This window comes from Pelodiscus sinensis, chromosome 4 (genome assembly GCF_049634645.1).
Source record: "Pelodiscus sinensis isolate JC-2024 chromosome 4, ASM4963464v1, whole genome shotgun sequence".
NCBI lineage: Eukaryota > Metazoa > Chordata > Testudines > Trionychidae > Pelodiscus > Pelodiscus sinensis.
Window position 1 is genome coordinate 104548790 of NC_134714.1, and position 9360 is coordinate 104558149.

At 44.6% G+C, this 9360-nt stretch overlaps 1 long non-coding RNA gene across 2 annotated transcripts; it reads left to right on the top strand.

Annotated features, from left to right (window-relative positions):
• Window positions 1-531: 531 nt before the first annotated feature.
• On the top strand, window positions 532-5064 carry LOC142829198 (uncharacterized). Of its 2 annotated transcripts, none has more exons than XR_012903611.1 (5): window positions 532-650; window positions 1058-1203; window positions 1788-1865; window positions 1964-2042; window positions 4844-5064. It is a non-coding gene; the product is annotated as an uncharacterized LOC142829198 (long non-coding RNA). The 2 variants fall into 2 exon arrangements; XR_012903612.1 differs by lacking the exon at window positions 4844-5064 and adding an exon at window positions 3019-3195.
• Window positions 5065-9360: the final 4296 nt, after the last annotated feature.

Genomic DNA, 9360 nt, shown 5'->3' on the forward strand with positions numbered 1-9360 from the left:
AAAAAGCAGCAGCCATGTTCATGCAAATGCCGCGGGGGATATTTAAATCCCCTGCGGAATTTGCAATTCCGAAGTGTCTCATTATCATCCCTTTTACAGAAAAGGGTGCCAGTGTAGACACAGCCTGAGTCTTTGGAGGCACCACTCTCTGGAAATTGCTAAATAATCTCTGCCAGACATAGCAGCATTTCTGGGGCTCATTAATACAATGTTTCTTAAAAGGAAATCCATTTGTACCAAATAGGCATTTTCAAGAAAATGTCCTAGAGGAGACTGTTCCCAGAACCCCCTAAAAATCTCCACCCTTCACTCCATCACAGTACCCAAGCTAAGACTTGTAATATGCTATCAGTACACTAGTTCAATTTTCATGAATACAGGATAAATGCTTCCAGTGAGGCAATGACTTGTTTTTAAAGTAAACAAATGAATAGTGCGGCAGGGCATTGCCCTGCCCTTGCCCTGCCATGGCCCTTTAAGGGGCTGAGAGCAGGGAGTCAGGGGAAGTCCAGCTGCTGCAAATGAGGAGGGCCCAGCTGAAGGCAATAAGAACAGCTCCTAGCAGGAGGACAGGGAGATCTGCCAGCTGCTCTGGAGGGAGTGCAGTAGAGACCTGACTACTAGGGAAGCAAGAGGCTCCCTGGAAGAGGGTAGGATTGGGGAATCTCTGGCAGGATGAACCCAGGCTACCAGGCTTGAGGCCCAGTGCTGCAAAGAGGCGGTCATGAAGGGCTGGGGCTAGCATGGATGCAGCTCTAAAAGGCTGGGCTGCGAAGGAGGAAGCTGTGGTAGATGGGAGAAGCTTGAGCCAGGGAAGCTCCAGGCCCTAAGACCAGGAGGCAACCAGGCAGACAGAGGTGTGCCTGTGGCTGGGGAGGAGGGGCCTGGAGATACTGGGGTCTGCCTGGAGGGTCTATTAAGGGACTGGCAGTGAGCCACTGAGGCTGGGATGGCATGGAGGGAACTGGGTGTTTCCAGGGCAGAAGAACTGGGAGTCGTAGGGAGGACCCTGGACTAAAGAACAGCAATGACTCCTCTTCTTCCCACTTCCTCGAAGGGAGCGTGGACTAAGAATAGACTGGTCACTGCTGGAGGGAAGTTCCCCGAAGACCAACACCACACCCAAATGGGTTGCGTCAGTGGCGGAACAGCCAGCTACTTCCCCCAAGACCCACCCCGAGGGAAGAAGCTGTGTGGGAAAAAGTAAGCGAACCCACTACAATAGATTCTTTCTGCAGCACAGATGTCCCTGATTCAGAGAGTTCATCACAGGCTCAGAGGGAAGAACTAGGGTGATCCCTTGGCAGTGTTTTATTGATTACAACACTACATGTGACAGAGTGGAGACACAAGCTGGTTTTAGCAAACAGAGTTAAGTTCAGTTTTCCAATCACATTGCACATTTTAGAGGAGAGCCAATAAGAATAGAAGCTTGAGAAGCGAGGAGGGGTGGATTGTTTTGGAGAAGGGAAAGCTCCACATATAGAAGTATCATAGTCCCACTGGTTTTGATGCAAATGCTTTACTTTCAAATGTGTAACACTTCTCAGTTGAGAAAAAGAACTTGCTAAATGCAATTGTCCTGTTTATCCAGTATAATCTGTTAGAACATGCTGATTGTTGGCTTTTAAATATTTATTCATGTAAAGAGAAAAATAGACCTCAAGTCCCTTAATTGGCAAGTTCCTCACAATCCGGTAAACTCTTAAGACCTTTTCACTTATTGAAATAGTTGCTTGTATTTGTAGATATTTTATTCCATTGCATTTTCTTTTCTAACACATTAGATGCTATTGTTGTTGTGTGTGCCTCTGCTGATCTGTCTGAGAAGTTTGTGAAGGCAGAAGAAGAACTGAGAAAATCCAGTAAGGTTTTGCAAACAGTTCAAACTATTTGAGTTTTCAGGATTTTTTTCAAATGTGCATGCCACCTTTTCTTATAACTTCAAACCATTTTTCCCAAGGGAGAACTTCAGTTATGAAACTATACCTTTGCAGTGAATGGATTACAGGACCACCTCAAATAGATGACCTTGTACCAGGGTGAGCAATAATTTATGATTGGGGACCACTTCAGAAATATTTTAAGTGCAAGGGGCAGGGGCAGGGCCAGGACACTTCTGTGCTACCCTGATTGGTCTGGGGGTAGGGAGCGCACAAAGTCTTTGCCCCCCAGAGAGAACCATCAGCTGTTCTGAACAGCTGGCAGTTCCCTCTAGGTGCTCCTGGCAGTGGGAGGAGACTTTTACCTGGGGGCAGCATGCAATCAGGGTCTGGGAAGGGGGAGCATGTGAAGTCTCTGGCTCCCTGCCACCACCCTGCAAGGGTGCGCCGTGTAGAGGCACCCACTAGCTTTGCAGCAGCTGGTGGTTGACTGACTGAGCCCCTCTCCCGCCTCCAAGCCCTGATTAGCCTGGGGGTGGGGAGAGCACGAAGTCTCCTTCTACCCTGCCTCCATCCTGCAAGGAGTGTGCAGTGCTTAGAGCTAAGTCCCTTGCAGGGTGGGAGGAGACTTCGTGAGCAGCCCCCAGGCTAATCAGAGTTTGGGGGCGGAGGGAGCGTACGAAGTCTCCTCCCGCCCTGCCATGAGCACACAGTGCTTCTAAAAACCACGCACTTCCTGCAGAATGGGGTCAGAGAGGGAGGAGATTTTGTGCGCTTCCTCCCTGCCCCCAGGTCCTGATTGGCCTGGGGGTGGGGGGAGTGGCAGGGCTTCTGTGGGCTGAATCAACTCGCTTGGCAGGCCGGATCCAGCCCATGGAGGCCCTTTGGCCCACCCCTGGCATACAGCTATTTACATGCATGGTCAAGGCCTCAGTGAATAAGCACTCATGCATCAGGAGATGTTCTGTTAATTTATTCAATAAATTCATTTATTCAACAAATGTATTTGTTATAATATAGAAGTAAATATTTTGTAGTATATTTTTAAAGTAATGAGGTTGATTCAATGCCAATCAACACCATCTGATGTGCTTATAAAATAAATAAATAGTGGTTTCTACCCATTTCCCAACAGACTTACTAGACCTAGTCAAAGGATCGAGCGTCTACTTCATTTCCACTTTGAGATCCTGTGCCCTAGCACAGTGCTGGAATATTTGTGGCAAACACTGTAGGGGGATGTTCTACAAGTCAAAGTAAAACACAATCCCTCATTTAAGTTTGGTTTTCCAACACTGAGTACTTCTATTTGACTTCTTCTTACCCCAAGAAAACTAATTTTTGATTAGTGATGGTACCTTGATTCTGTTTAAAATCTTTTACTTGACAGAAGCCTGGTACCATCCTAAATTGTGCTTTAAATATTTTAAACCTTAATCTTGCAGTCACTTCTGTGTGCATCTCCATGGAACCCCACTGATGTCCGTGGAGCTGTGGACAGATGTGGAGGTCTGCCTGTGGGAATCCTCATGCAGGCTCAAGGCCCAGATTGTTGCTATAAAGCTCTTTGAGGAGACTGCCTTTTGACAAAACACAAGGGAATGAAAAACTGCTCCTTAGCCCCTAGTTGTTTTAAAAAAAAAAAAAAACCCTTGAGCTTCTTTTAAATGAAAAATAGTTCCTATATGTGTTTACCTGTAAATAGCATGTCTGTGCATGCTATTTTTTAAAATACTGTAGTCTGTTCAGGTTTTTCTTTACCTATAAGATTCTGTGAAAAGTATTAATGGCTATTGTTACACAGAGAAAAATACCTTAGTTCAGTAGTTCCCAACCTTTCCAATTGAACATTTCATGGATTCTTCCCCTCCCCTAGGGGAGGAGAAAAAAGTAAAGTATGTAAAGAAAAGTAAGGACTGGGGTGGGCCCAATTATCACTTGTAAACTTTCCATGGACTCCCTGCAGTACCATTGTGGTCCATCAGGGGTCCACAGACCACAGGTTGGGAGTCACTGCAATAGATGAATACAGGGGTGGCCAACCAGTTAGAAACAAAGACAAAATAGCTGTGGATAGTGAGGAGAACCATCTATTATATATTTTTATAGATATAGTATACAAAATGTAGTGATTAAGATAACATTACAGGACACTTTGGTCAAAAACCAATAAAGTCTCTAGTCACTTAAAAAATTTGTGGCCAGTGCATAGATCTTGAACTTGACAAGGAACAAACATCAAATTAAAAAAAACTTAAAGGCATCCCCACATTGTATTTTAAATTTAACACTACTGCCCTATTATGTCCTGTGTTTTTTAAAACTAAATTGAACTGAGATGTAAACTAGCACAATTTGAAGTGCCTGTTTCACTCCAACTTGTTGGTCTCTGGTATGGTTTCTTTTTTTTTTTTTTTTAAACTTATGAAGATTATGGTGCTCTCTTCTTATAGTTCTAAAGATTCAGGTCTTTCCCAGACTGCAAATGAGAGGTTCAAAAACAATAAGTGAGAGACTCATCTCTCAGAATAATTGCTTCACCTCGCAAACAATAGCCCTTGAATTTTCTTTAAAGAAACAAAGTGTAAACCAGGTACATGCTGATTCTTTTTGTGCTCTGGAATTTAAATGACATCTGTGTTGGCTACCTAATTCTGCATCTATGAAGAATTTGAGTTTTTAAGGTGCTTCAGCCCCCACGCTCTAACCCAATTTCTCCTTCTCTCCCCCAGAGCCAGGCACCCCCAGCCTCTCTGCTCTAACCCAATGCCCTCCCCCTCCTGCAGAGCAAGGCACCCACAGCCCTGCTGCTCTCCCCCAGAGCCAGACAACCCCAGCTAGGGCTGCCAGATGGCTTCAACAAAAATACCGGACACACATGACATTACATCACAATCTACATTACATCTTATTTAGAAAATACCAGACACTAATATTTTCTCAATTTGTTTCCTGAACAGAACTCAAATACTGGACTGTCCAGTTCAAAACCAGACACCTGGCAACCTTAACCCCAGCCCCCCCGCGCCCCCTCCTGCTCTAAGCCAATGCCTGGGTCCCAGAGCTGCCACACGCTTCTCCCTCCAGGCTCTGGAGTGCGTATGCAGAGTGGCCATCAGTGAGCAGGCACTTGGGTGTGGCTCAGAACTAGCAAGAGCTGCATTTCTTTATACAAATTACGTGGGTTGGCCACCCCTGGATTAATATCCTCTTACTGAAGAAGTAACACAAAGGCCTTGTATTGGTGCACCCCATAAGCCTGACATAAATTTTAGGACAGATTAATGTAAGATGTTGAGAGCCTGCTACGCAGCATTAAAAACATTAAGCCATTTGTTTGGACCTCCCAGCAGCAGGATCCAAGAGCAAGGGTATGTTTACACTGCATTCCTCTTTCGAGAGAGGAATGCAAATGCAGCTGAGCAAAATTGCAAATGAAGCGCAGATTTGAATTTCCCACACTTCATTTGCATAATCACATCCAGGCGCCATTTTAAAATACTCTATTCTGAAAAAAGAAATGCAGTCCATATGCAGTTATGCCGAAAGAAAACCCTTCTTTCGAAATTACCCTTACTACTTATAAAATGAGGTTTAAGGGTAATTTCGAAAGAAGGGTTTTCTTTTGAAATAACCATGTATGGACTGAGTTTCTTTTTCAAAACAGGGTATTTCGAAATAGTGCCCAGATGTGATTATGCAAATGAAGCACAGGAAATTCAAATCTGTGCTTCATTTGCAATTTCGCTCAGCTGCATTTGCATTCCTCTCAAAAGGAATGCAGTGTAAACATACCCTTGCTCTTGGATCCTGCTGCTGGGAGGTTCAAACAAACTGACCTCTTGAAAGAGGAATGCAGTGTAGACATACCTTTAGGTTGTGTCTATATTGGCACCCTTTCCCAGAAAAGGGATGCTAATGAGACAAGTCGGAATTGCAAATTGTGGGGAAAATCAAATAACTCCCATTGTGTCTAAGGGGAGACTGTGCAGAAATCATAACTTTCTAAAAGAAAACTGCTGTAAGGGTTAAAAAGTTTTCCAGGCCCCTCTCCCTGTAACAGAGAGAAATCAAATTAGCTCTAATCAAAGACCCTTACAAATGACTATCTCAAATTCATGGATACTCCTAGTCTGTCACAATTTGTCATGTAAACCCTTATCTTTGTCACGGTTTGCCTTGTAGACTCCTCCACTCAAGTTCTCATGTGGCTTTGTGTACTGTAAAAACTTACTTCTAGCACTCCTGGGGTGAACAGAAGTCTCAGTACTTCTGCTGAGACTTTGATATGTTAAAGAAGAACAATCCACAACTGAACTGTCTAAGCATTCTGTATATAGGATACCTGAATCTGTCTGTCAGGGCTGCTGCTTCACTCTTGGAAGTGACGGCCTGCATGCATGCATCAAAGTTTTCTCTTCTAGGTTTCTCTCCTGCCTCACTGATTTGACCTCCGGCCTCGGACCCTTCTGGGGTCTCTGTACCCCAGGGGAGCGAGATTTCCCCCTCAAAATGCCGCGGGGGATTTAAATATCCCCCGCGGCATTTGCATGAACATGGCTGCTGCTTTTTTCCGGCTCGGGGCTTTGCCGGAGAAAAGCGCCAGTCTAGATGGGATCTTGCGGAAAATAAAGCCTTTTCCGGAAGATCCCTTATTCCTCCTAAATTCAGGAATAAGGGATCTTCCGGAAAAGGCTTTATTTTCCGCAAGATCCCATCTAGACTGGCGCTTTTCTCCGGCAAAGCCCCGAGCCGGAAAAAAGCGGCAGCCATGTTCAGGCAAATGCCACGGGGGATATTTAAATCCCCTGCGGCATTTGCAATTCCGACTTGTCATTAGCATCCCTTTTCCGGAAAAGGGTGCCAATGAAGACACAGCCATTGTGTGTGGTTTCTCAGTCATATGCCCTGCATTCCTATCATACCAGCTAGCAGAGAAAGATACAAGGGGGCTGTGTCTACACTTGCAGCTTCTTGTGCAAGTATGGCCGTTCTTGCGCAAGAATCTGCAGAGCATCCACACTGCCTGCCTGCTCTTGTGCAAGGAAATTTACAGTACGGCATGGTAAGGGAAGGCTTCTTGCGCAAGAGCTACGCTTTAAAAAAAAAAAAAAAGGTGTAAGCCCTCTTGCGCAAGAGGACAGTGTGGATGCTTGGCAGGGATTTCTTGCACAAGAAAGCCCTATGGCTAAAATGGCCATCAGAGCTTTCTTGCGCAAGAGTGTCCACACTGCCATGGGCGCTCTTGCGCAAAGCACAGCTCGCATATGGTAGTGTGGACATTTTCTTGGGCAAGAGTTCTTGCACAAGAACCTGTGCTCAAGATGCTCTTGTGCAAGAAGCTGCCAGTGTAGACATAGCCTAGCTGTGTCCAGACATGATGTGATGCTTGTGGAAGTTGAGTGTTAAGGAAAACCTCTGGTGTGACCCATCCAGGGCTGTGATAAATAGGAAGATATTTTTATTCTGTACTAAGGTATTCTTCTGCAGTATCCCCACAGAGCTCATGGGGTAAAGGAACAGGACTCCTATCAGTCTAGCATTTTATTCTGTAGCTGCTAAGGATCCTGCATGATCCAGGAATCTACCTAACGCTGCATCTGTGGCAGTGTTATTTGAATCAGCACACACCACTCCCATAGATTTCAAACAGATGAGTGGGCTTTTCACATTGCATAGTGCCAAAAGTGAGCACTCAGTGCTGAGGTAAATTTACCTCAGTAACAAACTGTAAGCTGTAATTGTATTATGGTTTATGTATGCTACAAAATTAGGTTCTTAACTTGATATAACCACCATAGTAATTCATTGGCTATTGCTATCCATGCTATCCTCCTTCAGACCATTGTCTGCATCCTTGCCAGGAGTGCTTGCATATGGGGAATGGTAGGGGCATTGACAGCACATAGGAGCTTACAGCTGGGCTACGTCTAGACTGGCATGATTTTCCAGAAATGCTTTAACGGAAGAGTTTTCCGTTAAGCATTTTCAGAAAAGAGCGTCTAGATTGGCACAGAAGCTTTTCCGCAAAAGTACTTTTTGCGGAAAAGCCTCTGGCCAATCTAGATGTGCTTTTGCGCAAAAAAGCCCCAATCACTATTTTCGCGATCGGGGCTTTTTTGTGGAAAACAAATCTGAGCTGTCTATACTGGCCCTTTTGCACAAAAGGATTTTTGCCTGAACGGGAGCAGCCTACTATCTCCAAGAAGCACTGATTTCTTATAGTAGGAAGTCAACGCTTTTGTGGAAATTCAAGCAGCCACTGTAGACAGCTGGCAAGCTTTTCCAGAAAAGCTGCTGATTTTCCAGAAAACTGGCCAGTCTAGACACAGCCCTGGTGCCAGCCCCAGCTGTACATCCAGTAGAGGCTCAATTTCACAGCAGCAATAAAATTGACATTCTTGTCAGTTTCATGGCTGCCTCCTGCTCAAGAGCAACAGCCTATTGTTCACACCTGGAGCCATGAAACTGATAAGAATGACAGCCCACAACTGATCTAAATAACTTAGGGCAGCAAAGCTTAGTGTCTGTGTAGTTAATGACACCAACATAAGCACTATGCCTCTTATGGTAGAGTTATGTTGATATAGCAGGCCATTTATTTCAGCAGAAGTAGGATTCTAATGTACACACCAACATAACTAATGTTGATACAATGTGCCTTATGTCAACTTCTCTGTAGTGTGGACTGAATCTTAGAAAATAATAGTTATGGTACATACCATAAGGTGGTGCTGTTACAATCTTCCAAGTTCTTCTAGTGTGTAAACAAATGTTCAGCTTTGGGGCGATGCACAACATTTAGGGTTATACAAAGTTGGCTGTGTCTAGACTGGCAAGTTTTTCCGCAAAAGCACGTGCCGCTTGATTTTGTGCAAAAGCACTGATGTTCTACTGTCTGAAATCAGTGCTTCTTGCACAAATGCTTTGACGTTCCCGTTCGGGCAAAAGCCCTTTTCCGGAATTGCTTTTGTGCAAAAGGGCCAGTGTAGACAGCTAAAAACTGTTTTGTGCAAAAAAGCCTTGATGGCGAAAATGGTGATCGGGGCTTTCTTGTGCAAAACCGTGTCTAGATTGGCACAGACGCTTTCGGCAAAAAATGCTTTTGCTGAAAAGCATCTGTGTCAATCTAGATGCTCTTTTCTGCAAATGCTTTTAACGGAAAAGTTTTTCCATTAAAAGCACTTACGGAAAATCATGCCAGTCTAGACATAGCCAGTTTGGTGTAGAGTCAGTGATCCAGGAAGAAATGGCTATATGAGCTGTGGGACAGTTTGTTCTCTTCCTTGTCTGTGTGTGGAGCCCATTCTTGAGATAAGAGTCGATCTCTGGAAACCAGGCCTTGAAGCTGGGTTATTAATCCTGCTTTACGACATATAACCACCACTTTTCCAGAACTAGTCTAGATAGACTATGGAAATGTACTTCACAGCTACTGACCTGCAAAGCCCTTGGTTTATGCTTCAGCTACCACTTG